The sequence below is a fragment of the Episyrphus balteatus genome, chromosome 2, assembly GCF_945859705.1.
Source record: "Episyrphus balteatus chromosome 2, idEpiBalt1.1, whole genome shotgun sequence".
Classification (NCBI taxonomy): Eukaryota; Metazoa; Arthropoda; class Insecta; order Diptera; family Syrphidae; genus Episyrphus; species Episyrphus balteatus.
In genome coordinates, this window is record NC_079135.1 from 50487942 (window position 1) to 50506032 (window position 18091).

Below are 18091 nucleotides of genomic sequence, written 5' to 3' on the forward strand. Positions count from 1 at the left end.
CATTCGTCAATGGAAAGTCCTTTGAAAATCCTATGTACTTAGAAAGATTTTGGATTTCGGCTGAAGAAGCATAAATTCGTTTTTTTAAGGATACAGGATCCATTTTTACATTACAAAATTGCATCGGCGCGTATATTAGACGAAGAATATTTCGAGAAACAGAATTTCCCCATTTAAATCACAAAATTCACAAAATTTATTTATCAAAAATAAAATTTTTTTTAATCCAAAAATATTTTTTTGAAAATTTTGATTCATACTAACTAAGGCTATATAATTAAAATATACATAGTTAAAATTGAACCAATCATCTGGGAACAAAAAAGATTTTATTCTTTAAAGAGGAGCTTTAACTTGAGGGGTAATATCAAAACCGTAGGATCCGTTCTCAAAAAATAAATGATTTTTTTCAAAATTGGTACCTACCATTATTTTTGGTGGAAAAAAAATAATTCAAAAAATTCATCTAAAAAGTCTCCTATAAAAGTTTCAAGTGATTGGACCTATCCGTTAAACTTGTAGCTCCTTATGCAGATAAACCTCCAGACAAACTTACATATCTATTTAAGGGCAGGTTTTGTTCAAAGTTACCACTCTTATTTTTATTCTCATTCCAAAAATGTTCGGCTTTTTTTTTATAAACCCAAAACTTGACCTAGGTAGAACTATTAGTAGTTACCTACATCCTACATGCATATATTTGTAGATTCCAAGTAAAAATTTGAACTTGTAAAAAGTGAACTATGTAGGTACTTTTGTTTAAGTTTTGAAAAGTTCTCTCATTTCTATTTTGTATTCGGTTTTGCAATCCTAAATGAATTCTTTTCTGAAAAATAAACACAAATGCAGAAAAAAGTTTTTGCTTATTTTTTTTAGTTTTGAAAACTAGGAGGAAGTTTAAAACTTTTTTTCAAATTGACACAACACATGATGTGGTTGTGGTCTGAAAAAGCTGTCATTGTGTGCCTACTCTTTGTATCGTTTTCCATAGAACTTTGGAAATTAAAGTAAGGACATTATAAACTTATGTATAGTCCACGCTATATGAAATTTACAAAGGTCTAGAAACGCTTTGTGTGCTATTAGATAATTATATTTTTTTTATAATGACTGAAGAGTTGTTATAGATGCGTGATGATTTTTATAGTTCGGCTATTCCAAAGATTGATTCTCCAACGAGCTAAACTGGAAACAAGCGTCAATATGTTCCCTATGTGTTCCGTTACTTCGCAATGGCCGCAAAGCAGATTTGTCCGTACGTGACGCTAGATTTATCTCTATGTTAAGCGCCGTTGCACTCGCGATGTGTTTTGGAGCCGTTCTTCCTAAGCTCATCGCCCTTCATTCTTATTTTTAAGGTGAACTATTTAGTAAATTCTAAGCTGGGTTTTAGGAAAGTTACTCAAGTGAACATGTATCATTTTTCCCTTATACGAATGGAGCTTTTTTTGGAAAGCAATTTTTCTGCACTACTTAGGTCTATTCATTTTTTTATTTAGTCCTTAATCTCTTTAATCTAGGTTGTATCTGAAAATAACCTTTAACAACAGAAGCCATTATTTGAAAATAAAAATAAATCGTTAATCCCTAAACTCTTATTCCACCTCAAATAAAAGTTTATGGTTGATTGAAAACCTTTATCAAAGACAACAAAAATATATATAATCCAAAAAGCACATAAAATAATCTCTAACCGATATAGAGGAAAAGATTGAAAGCACCAGAACCATTTGCTCATGGGGACATTAATTTATATCCGATAATAGTTTAACGATCCATATCGTCTACGTGAAACATAACTTTTATGTATTTTTATCGAACCCTTGGCACATGGTCATGTTGAAAGGACCATAATAATTTCATCCTTCAATGCAAATAGAGTAGAAAGGGTTTTGTAGAGTCATCATCTAGTCCCTAATGTTTCTTATGGATATAGCTACGAGTTAATGATGAAAGGGATTAAAGAATTAAAATATGTATGAAAAAAAAATAATAATAAAAACCATAAACTTTTTCCTTTTCAAAAATACATATTTGTTTTACTGTTGAAAATAAAATAATCATTAAAACTTTTAACGTTATAATATTATTTTATCACTTTAGCTTCAATGGTCAGAAGATCTAATATCGGTTCAGCTTCAATAAACACGTTTCGGAAATTTTATTAATTTTCCCAAGGATTGATTTTTTGGTTTTATTTTACACAAATAATTGAAAATATAAACCTTTTTAACACGGTTTCCAATTAAAATTTGAAAAGAAAATTTCAACCTCAATTAAATGTTTTTAAAAACAAAAAACCTCCAACAGTTTGTTTGCATAATTTACCTTTAATTTTTTTTTATAATCCTCCGAAGATTCTGTCATCATGGTTTTGAACTTAAAACAATATAAAAAGGTGAGAAAGTCTAATAACAGTGCTTCCAACAAATTGAGTCTCAAAAGATCCTAATTTTTTTCGAACGTAAATAAAAGCAGACTTTTAAGCGACACCAGTCAAGTTGTTCATTTTTTATTCATCGAACCTTTTTATTTTCAAATACTTTAATTAAAACAAATCAAACTTTTTGCCCACGGTATAAAAAAAAACAAGCTTGGTGCTGTGCAAAATTAAATTTATCTAGTATTTTTGAAGGTTTAAAAGTAAAGTTTTGGCGAAGCATGAGCCGGAGTAAAATGACCAGTGCAGTGAACGTTCAGATGATAGATGTGCTTGTACAATGTACATGTACATTCAAGACCATCAGTTTTTAACCAACCTTCATCTGTTACCTTCGTGTGACGAATATTGATTGTCTTGTACTTAAATCTGAGATTGTCAAGGCTAAATTCACCAAATAAAGCCTTAAATTTTCCGCCCGTACACAAGAGAAAGATGATAACACCAAAGATAGCTTCAACGACCTTGAGCCCCTTCGGGTTTTGGAATTCATGGGACAGTTTGAAAATGCAAGGAAACTTGAAAGTTGATATAAATTTTTTTTGACACAGCAATGTAAATCTTGAACATTCCTCTTCCTTTTTAATACGACCACAATTTAATGATGTCTCTGCTATGTTTTCTCAGTACCTTACACTTAAGTTGGTCAATATTTACAGATGGTCTATTAAAAAGTTTTTAAGTCATTATCAAGGGGCACGGTAGTGCCCAGCCAAGTTCTCTAGCAACTTTGGCACTACACCCTTATTTACAGGAAACAACTCAGGCCATTTTCGACCCCCCTCTAACTTCCACACCAAAGATGCTAGAAATTTCAAACTCACTACATTTGTTGAGCTCGTAAAAACCAAACTCGTCACAAAATTTCAGCCTCCTACGATGAGTAGTTTCTGAGATATAGGGCTTCAAAAATCGCAAAAACCGTAACTGACTCACTGACTCACTGACTCACTGACTCACTGACAGATCATCAAAATTATGGAGAACTTCCCGATATCGTAGAAACTTGAAATTTTACACGGTGATAGGACTTGTGGTGTATACAAAGGAAAAAATCGAAAATTTGAGATTTTCAATTCAGGGGGCGTGGCATCCGCCCATTTCCGCTGAATTTTCATCATATATTATAGAGCACTTCTGATTATCGTAGAATCTTGAAATTTGGTAGAATAGTAGAGCTGGTAGTTTATACAAAGGAAAAAATTTAAAACTTCAGCCAGGGGGCGTGGCAACCGCCCATTTCCGCTGAATTTTCATAAATTATTATAGAGCACTTCTGATTGTCGTAGAATCTTGAAATTTGGTAGAATGGTAGAGCTGGTAGTTTACACAAAGGAAAAAATTTAAAGTTTGAGAATTTCAGCCAGGGGGCGTGGCAACCGGCATTCCCGCTGAATTTTCATCAAATATTATAGAGCACTTCTGATTGTCGTAGAATCTTGAAATTTGGTAGAATAGTAGAACTGGTAGTTTATACAAAGGAAAAAATTTAAAATTTGAGAATTTCAGCCAGGGGGCGTGGCAACCGCCCATTTCCGCTGAATTTTCATAAATTATTATAGAGCACTTCTGATTGTCGTAGAATCTTGAAATTTGATAGAATAGTAGAGCTGGTAGTTCATACAAAGGAAAAAATTTAAAACTTGAGAATTTCAGCCAGGGGGCGTGGCAACCGCCCATTTCCGCTGAGTTTTCATAAATTATTATAGAGCACTTCTGATTGTCGTAGAATCTTGAAATTTGGTAGAATGGTGGAGCTGGTAGTTTACACAAAGGAAAACATTTAAAATTTGAGAATTTCAGCCAGGGGGCGTGGCAACCGCCCATTTCCGCTGAATTTTCATAAATTATTATAGAGCACTTCTGATTGTCGTAGAATCTTGAAATTTGGTAGAATGGTAGAGCTGGTAGTTTATACAAAGGAAAAAATTTTAAATTTGAGAATTTCAGGCAGGGGGCGTGGCAACCACCCATTTTCACTGAATTTTCATCAAATATAGAGATTTTCAATTCTACAGCCATACCTTGCAAAAAGTAGTGAAATCACAACAAAAACATTACTGTTAAAAAAGGAGCCAAGTTCTCCTATGTTGAAATTATGCTGGCACAAAAAGTACTGAGATGTAAAAGTGTACCAGGTTCTAAAGTTTGGGTTCAAATTCGTATCAATAAAATTTTGATTGTTTACTTGGCAATTTTTGAAATAACTTTAAAAATCGATAATTAAGAAAAATTGTCAAGAGAACAATCAAAATTTTATTGATACGAATTTGAACCCAAACTTTAGAACCTGGTACACTTTTACATCTCAGTACTTTTTGTGCCAGCATAATTTCAACATAGGAGAACTTGGCTCCTTTTTTAACAGTAATGTTTTTGTTGTGATTATCCCTTTTTTGAGATTATTTGAATTCAAAATGGTCCATTTTTTTTTTTTTTTTTTCATTTCTCAAAGGACTCGTGTTTTGCCTTTGGGAAAGCCAATTTTAAATGTCAAATATCAACAAAAACACTCTCTACATGCAATAGAATGGAATTTCATTGTTCAAGTGTTCAGATTTGTTTTTCAAGGGGATAACCGATACTTTGATAAGTATCTATAACAACTTGAAATGTGTGTAGGTATTTATTCATTTTCAGTTTATTTTTGAAGTGGTAGCTTGTGTTGACAATTACGACTCTTATTCCATTTTATTGCCGCTGGAGACTTGTATCTAATGATGATAGGCTTTATTTTGCTAATGTAGACATTTTGTTTAAAATTACAATTTCATATTTGATGACATCTTTGTTAATGACTTTTTCTGCCTTTGGGCCTAGTAACAAGGAAATAATTTTAAAATGCAAACACAAAGCAGTTTTTGTTCATTTTTGTAATCGTAGGTGTAACAACTTGTCAACATTTTGACAATTTGAAATTTTTAAGAACACTCAAACCCAACGTATTAGACAAAATATCAGACATTTTTATAAGTTTTGGGCAAGTAGTTTGGTTTTTGAAGGCATTTTAATTTTGCAACTTTGGGGGTGTTTTGAGCTACCGTTCGCCCAGAAAATCGATTTGAAAATTTCAAAAGGTGATTTTTTGAAAACGTGAATTTTTTACATAGACTTGTATCCTATTTAAAGGAAATCGACTCACAGAGCACAAATATGTATTTTTTATAAGTTTTGGGCAAGTGGTTTGGTTTTTGGAGGCATTTGAATTTTGCAACTTTGGAGGTGTTTTGAGCTACCGTTCGCCCAGAAAATCGATTTGAAAATTTCAAAAGGTGATTTTTTGAAAACGTGAATTTTTTACATAGACTTGTATCCTATTTAAAGGAAATCGACTCACAGAGCACAAATATGTATTTTTTATAAGTTTTGGGCAAGTGGTTTGGTTTTTGGAGGCATTTGAATTTTGCAACTTTGGGGGTGTTTTGAGCTACCGTTCGCCCAGAAAATCGATTTGAAAATTTCAAAAGGGGATTTTTTGAAAACGTGAATTTTTTACATAGACTTGTATCCTATTTAAAGGAAATCGACTCACAGAGCACAAATATGTATTTTTTATAAGTTTTGGGCAAGTGGTTTGGTTTTTTGAGGCATTTGAATTTTGCAACTTTGGGGGTGTTTTGAGCTACCGTTCGCCCAGAAAATCGATTTGAAAATTTCAAAAGGTGATTTTTTGAAAACGTGAATTTTTTACATAGACTTGTATCCTATTTAAAGGAAATCGACTCACAGAGCACAAATATGTATTTTTTATAAGTTTTGGGCAAGTGGTTTGGTTTTTGGAGGCATTTGAATTTTGCAACTTTGGGGGTGTTTTGAGCTACCGTTCGCCCAGAAAATCGATTTGAAAATTTCAAAAGGTGATTTTTTGAAAACGTGAATTTTTTTACATAGATTTGTATCCTATTTGAAGGAAATCGACTCACAGAGCACAAATATGTATTTTTCATAAGTTTTGGACAAGGGGGTCAAATAAACTATTAGGGGCCTAGTCTCCATAACCAATAAAACCACATAGGCACTAAGCAAAAAACTCCTTAATTTTCTACATAAAACATACATACATATGTACATACAAAAAATAGAATTAGCTCGTCGATAGTAAAACTATTTAACCTTAATGGAAATTGTAAAAAAAAAGTAGTTTCTAGATGATTTGCTTTTTGTGTGTTTTTTTTTTTTATTTCTACATGAATTTAAAACTTTTTTTTTTTTTTTTTTTTTTATAATGAGCGCGCACTAAAGGGGTTTTGGGTACCCTTAATATGTATATATACACAGTACGAGCTTTAGGAAAAGAGGAAGGGATGTAGAAGGAGATACCGATGCACATTGGTTTTAAAGTTCTGAACATTAAAATGGGAGGGAAAGACAGAGGCGGGTAATGCATTCCACATTCTAGTAGTACGACTAAAGAAAGAATCTCTGTATTTGACGGTACGTCCGAAGTTGGGCTCAAGTGTAAACTGATGGGCATTCCTTGAAGTACGAGTATTACGGTTGAATTGTTTAAGGGGAGGAATGCAGCTAGCTATTTCATTAGAACATTTTTTAAAAAAGTACCTATAAAATAAGGACAGGCATGATACATTCCGGCGGTGCTCAAGAGGTGGGATTGTATCAGTAATGGACCTATCACCTATAATTTTAAAAGCTCTGTTTTGAATTCTATCCAAATAACTCAAGTGGGTCTTAGGAGCACCTGCCCAGATATGGGAATTATACTCAAGCTTTGGACGAATATATGCTTTATAGATTATAGCCAGATCAGAAGGGGTGAAATATTTCTTACATCTTCGGAGGAAACCTAAGCATTTCGCAGAGTTTTTGGCTACATCGAATATGTGCTCATTCCACAAAAGGTGGTTTGTAATGGACATACCTAGAATCGAAAGCTGATCAGTTTCCTCGATGCAAGTACCACTCATGGATAGTGGCAAAGGGGGAAGGTTTCGTTTTAAAGATAGTAAGCAGCATTGTGTTTTAGAAGCATTAAATTCTACGCGGTTTCTTATTCCCCATTGGACAATGCATTCAAGATCAGAATTTAATGAGCTTATCATATTTTGCCGTTGGAGTTCCACATCCGAAGGACATGGGTGTGAATCTACAAACGAATATGAAAAGCTGAGGGTACTATCATCTGCGAAACAATTTAATGGATTAGAAGTTTCAGAGAGCAAATCATTAATGAAAATGAGAAAGAGAGTCGGAGACAAAACGGAGCCCTGGGGCACACCAGCGTTTATAATATGGGTTTCAGACTTGAATCCATCCAAAACGACTTGAATTGAACGGTTCGAAAGGTAATTTCTAATCCAACGAAGAAGAGATTCATCAATACCGAATGCAAGCATTTTCGATAAGAGAGCTTGATGCCAAACTCTATCAAATGCCTTTGAAATATCAAGCGCAACAATCTTACTTTCTCCAAAACGATGTAAAGATTTGTTCCACTGATCGGTGAGATAAACCATCAAATCACCAGTGGATCTATTGCTACGAAAGCCATACTGCCGGTCATTAAGAAGCTTCCGTTCTTCAAGATATTTCTTAAGCTGGAAATTAATCAGCGTTTCCATGACCTTGGAAAGAAGGGACGTAAGTGCAATCGGACGATAGTTAGAGGGTGAAGAAGATTCGCCTTTTTTAGGGACAGGCTGGACAAATGCTGTTCTCCATCCACTCGGAAAGAGACCTGTAGAGTAGGACAGATGGAAAAGCTTACGCAGTGGTTTTGCCAGCGTAGAAGAACACCTCTTCAGAACTATGGGAGGGATACTATCCGGGCCAGCGGATTTGTGTATGTCAAGGTCTTTAAGAACTCTTGCCACTGCACGAGTACGAAAAAAGATAGGTCCCATAAAACTATTTACTCGCTCAAGTGAAGGGGGAGTCATGACACTTTCTGTTAACGTTGAATTGGCAGCGAACTGCCTGACGAGAAGGTTGGCTTTCTCAAGAGAACTAACAAAAGGAGTGTCATTGTAAACGAGCGTTGGAACCGAAGATGTTGTAGAGTTTCGAATATTTTTCACAAATGACCAAAAATTTTTACTACCTGTGGGACACTGTAGTATTTTTTGTCTTAATTTTTGCTCATGCAAAAATTTGATTCGTCGAATATGGGCGTTGCTGGCCTTTCTAGCTTGTTTAAATCTTATCCGATTTTCCTCAGTGGGGTTGGCTTTATAATAACGGAACATTACCTCTTTTTCCCTGATAACCTCTTTACAGCTCGAATCAAACCACGAATTCTCTTTTGGTTTGATTGTTTTAGCCCTATTCGGGATAAAATTTCTCATTCCGGAGAGAATTAAGTTTGTGATCATATCTGTACTGGAATCAACGTCACTATCGAGGAAACATAGCGACCAGTTAAAGTTTTTGAAAAAAGCGTTGAGACCCTCCCAGTTGGCTTTCTCATATTGCCAAACAGTTCTCTTAGGAGTTTTTTCTTTAACTGGATTTTTTTGACAAGAGAAATTCGCAGATATGACACAATGATCTGATGTGCCTAGAGGCGATAATACACTTACAGTGTATTTATCAGGGTCAGAGGTAAGAAACAAGTCTAGAGTATTTTCAGCCCGACCAGCAACGTCCGAAATTCGAGTCGGCTCGTTAACTAGTTGAGTTAAGTGGTTTAACTCAGCAAAAATCTCAACATACCTTCCTTCGGGTGTTGTCTGGCCCGAAAAGCGAAGCCAAGAAGAATTGTGTACATTGAAATCGCCCGTAATGACGATTTCAGTGCGAGGGTGAAGGGTAACAATCCTTTGAATGGAGTCGGATAGAGCATCAAATTCATTAGAAGTTGAATTACTATCCAGATTTGGACTTCGATAAATGAAACAAGTATGGATGATGCGCTTGTTAATTGAAAATTTGAACCACATGAAGTTAAAATTAGTGTTAATGCACTGACCGTATTGTGGTTGAAGTTGATAGGCAACATCATTTCGAATATAAATGGCGAGACCGTGGTGAGAAAAGAATAATGGCACCAAGCAATACCCATTAAGATTGAATTCAGAAAATTCTGAATTTTCACTTATCTGGGTCTCACCTAGTGCCAAAACAGCTGGCCTGTTTTGCACAGTATAAATGTACACATCGCAAAAATTCGATCTAAGCCCACGAATGTTGGCATAGTCGACCCTGAAATTACCTACCATTTAAATATACTAAAACTTAAAAAAACCTTATCCGACAATTACCTATATTGAATGTCTTACATAAATTCCAATTTGAGCTTCAACAAAACAAATTGTCACTAGTGTTATGCCTTAGTGACAATTTGTATCGATCCGCCCCTGGTTATTTATTAACACATACAATAATCTGTCTGGAGTCGAACTGATAACGATTTCGGCATTATGAGAAGAAGCTCCACTCACAATACCACAATCATTAAGCTAATTCGACTGCAAGAATGATGGGGGGAAGGAAAAGAAGGAAAACTCGTTTTGCACATGCACTGAAGACTATTATTTAGAGGCGCGAGACTTTTTTTTTTGTGATTTGGCGATGCTACGGTTGTTGTTGTTATTGTATTTGCATTTTGTTTGGTATTATAATATTATTTGGTTAGGGACAGTGAACTATTGTTTGTTTGTTTTTTTTTTTTTTTTTTTCTTATTGCGGGAGTGGTACTGAGCGTTGTTGTTGTTTGTTATTGCACTTTTTATGAATTTATTTTATATGCACGCCGCGAGGTTATTTTTTTTTTTTTGGTTTAATTTGTGGGTTTTATGTATTTATATTTTTGATTTAAATGGGCTATTGTTTCTTTTTTTATTTTTTTTTTAATAATTATTTGTTGTAAACAGAAATAAAACAAAAATGACAGGAACTATGTAAAAAATAATTAAAAACACAACGAGAATACTCTTTTCCGACGGGACGAGACTTTCACACGTGCGTTGCCGATGGGAGGCAAATCGGCACTTTAAACTTTATTTAATTGTTAATGACTCGACCTTTTTTATATTTCCAGACTGTTTATGGATTATACCTACGGTGACCATCCGTCCCGGTTTACCCGGGACTGTCCCGTATTTCTATAACTTGTCCCGGGTTTTTATTTAAGAAACCCGGGACGTATAAGTGTCCCGTATTTTTCAATTTGTCCCGTGATTGTCCCGTATTTAAACATTCTCTGATTTTTGTATTCAATATTTTAAATACTTTGTATGGAAAACAAGAAAACAGTGGTTGCTGGTTGGAAATTAAATTTTTTCTAATTTTTCGGATAAAGCTGCTGAAGCAAAATGAAAATTTTTCTAAGTCTCCAAAGTCAAAAAACTTTTGCTGCAAGAAAAATTACCTGAACAAATAAATGGGAGTGACAAGCGATTGAAAACTCTCCATATACACTAGCACAGGTAAGAATTTCGTTGCCTAAGCTGCGTATTGTCATTGTGCAACGAAAAGCAAAATTTTCGTTTACGATTTCGTTGTGCTGGTTTTGTATGAGAATTTTCGTTTCTCCTCTAGACTAGGCTTTAAATGTTCGTCAATTATTTAGTTCCAGCTTCTGTTTGTCAGGGTGCTACACCAGGAAAAATTAAAGAAGACCATATGAAAGAGTAAAGAACCCAGATAAGTTTCAAAACTTGTAAAGACATATTAAAAGTTGTGTGTCATACAATTTCAAAATCATTTAAAATAAAATTAAAATGTTAAAAAAACAGCTCTACCGATTTTGATTAAAAAATATTTTTTTAGAAGTTATTAACAGACATTATTATAAAACCATTTTCTTGATTTCTGATTTCGTAAACGACTTAAATGATTTAAATAAAAACGCTACCATAAAATTGTTTAGGAAATTTTGATATCAAAATAAGGAAAAATTACGAATTAAAAAAATTAAATTTTTTTTTTGAAAAATCAATATTGTCAAAACGATCCAACGAATTTCTTATCTGTCCCGGGTTTCGCTTCCAAAAATATGGTCACCGTAATTATACCGTTTTATATAGATCCTTTTTAAAGAAATTGCATTCGGAGTCTTAATTATAATATTCAGCTAAAAAATTCAAAGTTTATAAACACTCCATTTGCATATAATGTACATCCATAAGATGAGGAAGTATTCCCAAGTGTTCCCGAACTCAAGACTTTTTCCCAAAACATAAATAAAACACACAAAAAGTTGACCTATATTACCCTGCTCGTTCTCATATCTCATACGTACATACATCCCAGATCACTTGATTTAGGTCGCAAGTTCATATGACATTTTTGTCTAATGTCGTTTTCTTTCACTCTATTAAGGAGTACTCTAAATTTTTACTCCTTTTTCTGGAGTGAAAGAACATAATGAGAGTAATTTTTTTTTATGTAATTGTGTGTGTGACAAGGCAAAAATGGATAATTTCTTTGAAAAAAATAGTGATAACAGGCCTAGGGAAAACATTTTATGAATTGAAAAAAAAATTAATATTAATAACATATGAAACATAATAAGCGTCGTTGATAAGTCTGCTTCTACACGAAGACGCAAGGCGCAGAAATCATCTTCAAATTTCCTTTTGATTTTCGTTTCGGTGCGTCACGCGCTTCTACATGTATTATTTTTTGAAGACGCAAATTTGACAGTAATTTTCTTTGGTTTTATTTTGATCTTGTTTTCGTATGACAACTTCTACAGGAAGACGTAGACGCACGAGATGCACATAAGAACAAGGGAGAGAGAAAGATCGATTTCTCCTTTGCTCTTATGTGCATCTTGTCTGTCTACGTCTTCGTGTAGAAGCAGACGCAATTAAAAAAAAAAAACACCAAAATATACAAAAACAACAACTCCAGTGGGGTCTTTGTGCAACGAAAACTTTTTAATAAATTAAAAACGTTACTATACACGCAAATAATACACAACCGACGAAGAAGATTCCGCAACCGTTGAAATAAAATAAAGCAGAACAGCAAAAAAAAAAAAGAACAAGATCAAAGGGAAACGTCAAAAAGAGTCACAAAATTTTTTACAGGAGACTCACGGTAGAAAATCTTGCTTCCCTTTTTTTAGAACTTTATTTCTCCCTTGCTCTTATGTGCGTCTCGCGCTTTGCGTCTTCGTGTAGAAGCGGACTTGGTTTTACTTTTGGTATATTTTTCATTATGCTTCTGATCGGTTTTTTCAGCCTAATTGACACACACCCTTAGTTTGATTTTATAATTGTAAAATAAAAATATCCCATCAACGCAGACAAAAATGGGATTTTTTTGTTATATGGCACAGGATATTTTTTTATTGATGAAGAACACTGGCTGAAAATTTTTTTTACTCGGTTTTCAATTTCATTTTGAAAAAAGTGAAGAATTAACGAAAAAATGGAAGAAATATAACTGGCGGAGTATAATACAGTAGCAAATATATTCATAATGGTTGTTTTTGTTAATAACAAAAGAGTTTGAAAGAAAAACTTTTCGCATTTTTTAATTTTCAAACAAAATTTAAAAATGTCAAACTTCAAATTCATAAGTGTGTGTGCAAATCGGTGTAAATCTGACTAAAAATGTGGAGTAAATCCGGGGTACTCCGTAGTACTAAAATTACTCCGGAGTAATTTTTTTTTTACACTTTTGTGGCTTCAAAGAACACAAAACCTTTAAAAGTGCAAAAATAAGTACTAAAAGGGTACTCTCATTGGAGTGAAAGAAAACGACATAAGAAATACTTAAGAGGCGGTCGTCAGGATAATCTGACGAAATAGAATATATCTCGTTGTTGTATTCGTTGTTTAAAAACAAATACCTACACTATTTTTAAGAAACGCAGTGAAAACCACTCTGGATTTTCATTGCTTGAATTTTTTCAGTGCGATAAGGCGACCAAGGGACAAGGCGACAAGAGACAAGACAACAACGCGACCAAGTGACAAGGCGACAAGAGACAAGACAACAACGCGACTTAATAACAAGGTGACAGAGTGAAAAGGTTACACAGTGACAAGGTTACAGAGTGACAAGGTTACAGAGTGACAGAGTTGCAAGACTACAGAGCGACCTACATGGCAAAGTCAAGTTTACAGACAAAGTCAAGTTTACAGAGCTACAAGGCTACGACAGAGTGCGATAAGACAACAAGGAACAAGGTGACAAGGGACAAACACAAAGTGACATCAGGCAAAGTTAGAACTTAGAAGGCAATTTAATTTTGTGCCTTATTTTGCGTGGCATTAAAAAAATGAATACATAATAATTATTGGATATATCAATCAAATGGTTCGTAGTGTATGCACATGATGGGCAAAATAATTGTCGATTCCAGTTGGTTCCACTGACTACAACGATGCCGCCGACAACTTCGTCTTCAACTTTACTATGACAACGTAACGATTTGCTTTCTCTTATGATACGTGAAAAAAATAACAAGGCAAAAAATCCGACACTCGTTTGACATGACATATTATTAAGCTCGAAATGATGAAGGTGTATTTAATGTTCCTTTTCACTTTAAGTTAATACCATCCGGAGATTTTATAAATTGTCCTTAGGGCCCAAGAGAATAAGAGATTTACGATATAAATACAAAGTAGGTAGGTAAGTAGATATTCCAAATTTTTGAAAGAAGATGACAAAAAAAAGCTTCAATTTTCTCATTCTTGAGTTTTGAACGAATGCCAACTTAAATAAAAAAATCATACAAAACAATAGAAAAGGAAATCACTTCAAGACGTAAGAAATGACAATTTAGATAATTCCCTCAACGAAACAGATACAAAACTATAGGTAAGGTCTATCTTCGATAAGAGTTACTCAAGCGTTGAGTGGACAATTATTACATGAAAAGTATCAAATAAAAGCCTTTACAAAAACGAGCTTTATATAAAAATGTTAGCCAAGAAAAAGAGCTTCTTTCAATAGAAAAACAAAAAAAAGTAAAAAGGCTTAGAATTTTAATTTGTCCTTTGCGACAAGTGGCTCTGGAAGTTTATAGTTAAAAAATGTTTTGTTTAAGCCTCTTCAAGGTATTTAAGGATACTAAAAAAGGAATTAAATATAATTTAACTTGCAATTTATAAACTAAGAACCCCGAATAGGCTTTGTAGCTATGTATTTTGATTTAATAATGTTTTTTAGGAAGCTAAGCTTGTTGAAAAGGACTATTCATTACTTGGACACAATAGGTGTGTTTTTTATTACCACCGGTCTTAACTGGACAAAAAAAACGCCTCGGGGCTTAACCTGAAATCTTGGCAGCACTGTATATTGAATGTTCCGAAAACAGCAGACACAACAAAAATTTAGAGTTGTCATATTTTTCGTTTTCGTCATTTTCTTGTATTTTTCATGTATGTTTTACAAAGAGATACAAAAATGTATGCTAGCAAAACTATTTTAATACATTTTGTCCTTCCAAACGTGAGTTCAGTGGCGTACGTTAAGTCGCCGGGGCCCCCGGGCAAGACTAAATTTTGGGGGCCCTTTGATATATGGGGGTCGCTTAGATACAAAAACAAAAGTACGTATACGCCATACATTTTATTTATTTTTAGGTTTATTTTAATGTTTTAATATGTTCGTAATGCACTTTGGTATACTTACATAAAATTTCTATCATAAAAGTAGTAAATAGTTGTACTAGGGGCCCCCAAAATTAAATATTTCGAGACCCCTAAAATGAAAATTTTTTTAGCTTAGAATTGACAGTTCTTGGGGCCTCTGTTCTAAAGTAATATGTACATGTACATACATATTTGATTTTCCATCATCTATCATAATTTTTTTTTACTGTGCGCCCCCTGAAAAATTAATTTTGGGGCCCCAAAAATTAAATATTTAGAGTCCCCTAAAATAAAAAATTTTGAAGCTTAGAATTGATAGTTCTTGGGGCCTCTGTTCTGAAGTAATTAATACATAAGTATTTGATTTTCCATCATCAGACATATTTTTTTTTTATTTTGGGGCCCCTGAAAAATTATTTTTGGGGTCTCAAAATTAAGTGCTTAGAGGCCCGTAAAATATAATATAGTTTTTTTGGAGCCAAGAATTAATGGGTATTGGGGACTCTGTTCTGAAGTAATATTCGGAATGCCACTAATAACGTAATGTCTTTATTTTGGGCCCTGATGTATTTATGATGGGGCCCCCTAAGTAATATTTTTTGGGGCCCTAAGATAAAATTATAATTTTTTCTTTTAAAAAAGCAGTTTATTTTTTTGTGGCCCCTGGGGTAACCTTTTTATTAAATCAATATGTATTGTGTGGCTACCAATGCATTATACATTACACTGAATGATATAATTTGTCTCCCTTGTATCCGAAGTGATTCAAATACATTTTAATTTACTTCGTAGCTCAATTTATGCTAATAGTTTTCTTCTCTGCATTGTCTCCAGTTGGGGCCCTGGGGTCAGTCGGGGGCCCCGGGGCGCCGCCCCGCTTGCCCCAAGGGAGTGTACGCCCCTGCGTGAGTTTTCACGTTTTTAAACAAATTCTAAACAATTTATGAAAAAATTAGTTTGGTAGCACAGATTTAAAACTCTTCAAAAAGTTAAGCCCAGAGAAATCTCCGGGCTAAACAACTAAGCCCAAGGGGCTAAGGTGTTGTTGTATTTAACATGTAAATTGCTTAGCCCAGACTGCGTTTTTTTTTGTCCAGTTAAGACCGGTTGTAATAAAAAACACACTTAATGGATTGTTGTAGAAGTTGTGCAAAGTGTCGTTCGCTTAATGTTTATAAGTACACACAATATACTGTTTATTTGGCGGCATATTTGATTTAGTTTGTTCTTTCGTATGTATAATGTAAGTATTCGTACTTCACGGATTAGAAGTTTGTCAACTATTCCAGTTCCGGCAAAGTATTTCCTTGGTTGCATAGTGAAATACAGTATACATATAAGTGAAAGCATTCCTGATGAATCGTTTCATTAGCTCTGTACCTACATTTGTTGCTTGTGAATGAAGAAGAAGATATTAAGTAAGACCCTTTAAGGAGACTACCTTGCGAGTTATTGCAATAAAAGTTTGTACAATTTTGTACCGACTGCGGGCTCCGCGAAATTAGGCCCCAGGAAATAAGGCCCCAATAAAAAAATGAAATAAGGTCCCAAAAAAATACACACAAAACAACAACAACGAAATTTCTCAAATTTTGGGGGGTTATTTCATTTTTTGGGGCCTTGTTTCATTTTGTTTTTGGGGCATAATTTCATTACGAAATAAGGCCCCCATCAAATTAGACCGCAACACTTATTTTGGGGCTTACTTTCATTTTATTTTAAAAACAATTTGGGGCTTTATTTCATATTTCATAATTTACATAAAAATGCTATACTAAATTATCTTTCAAAAAAACTGTTGTAAAATTCCGCTTATCAAGGACCCAGAATTGGCAAAGTACCGCATATTGTGGGCTCCCTGTTGGTTTGCAGTAATATCTTTACATTGAAAAGCATTAGTATAACAAAATAGCTGAACAAATCGCGCGATTTTTGAACTATTCTGTTACTTACTAATGCTTTTCAATGTAAAGTATTGCTGCAAACCAACAGGGAGTAACAGAAAAGCTGCAAGAAATTGAAAGGCATTCGTTTGCAGCACGATCTTTACATTGAAAAGCATTATTAAATAACAGAATAGCTGAAAAAATCGCGCGATTTTTTCAGCTATTCTGTTATTTAATAATACTTTTTAATAGGTGTGTTTTTTATTACCACCGGTCTTAACTGGACAAAAAAAAACGCCTCGGGGCTTAACCTGAAATCTTGGCAGCACTGTATATTGAATGTTCCGAAAACAGCAGACACAACAAAAATTTAGAGTTGTCATATTTTTCGCTTTCGTCATTTTCTTGTATTTTGCATGTATGTTTTACAAAGAGATACAAAAATGTATGCTAGCAAAACTATTTTAATACATTTTGTCCTTCCAAACGTGAGTTTTCACGTTTTTAAACAAATTCTAAACAATTTATGAAAAAATTAGTTTGGTAGCACAGATTTAAAACTCTTCAAAAAGTTAAGCCCAGAGAAATCTCCGGGCTAAACAACTAAGCCCAAGGGGCTAAGGTGTTGTTGTATTTAACATGTAAATTGCTTAGCCCAGACTGCGTTTTTTTTTGTCAAGTTAAGACCGGTTGTAATAAAAAACACACCTAATGTAAAGATCGTGCTGCAAACTAATGCCTTTCCATGTTAAGACCGTGTAGTAAACCATCAGGGAGTAACAGAATAGCTACAAGAAATCGCGCGATTTCTTGCAGCTATTCTGTTACTCCCTGATGGTTTGCAGTACGATGTTTACATTGAAAAGCATTAGAAAGGAACAGAATAGCTGAAAAATCGCGCGATTTTTTCAGCTATTCTGTTACTTTCTAATGCTTTTCAATGTAAACATCGTGCTGCACTTCAAACTAATGCCTTTCAATGTAAAAAAAACATCAGGGATCATTGAAAAAAGCATTAATAATAAACAGAATAACCGAAACACAACAACAGTTTGAAACATCCTTGAGGAACAATTTTAAAAGTTCCGTCCATAAAGATGGTTCTGTTGGTTTGGGGTGATATTTCATTACCAAAAATAAATTAATTATGAAAAAGAAAAATTGGGGTCGTATTTCATTTTTCTTAAAAAGTTCAAAATAAGTTGGGGCCTTATTTCATTTATTTTTGGGGTATTTTTTCATTTCGATGGGGC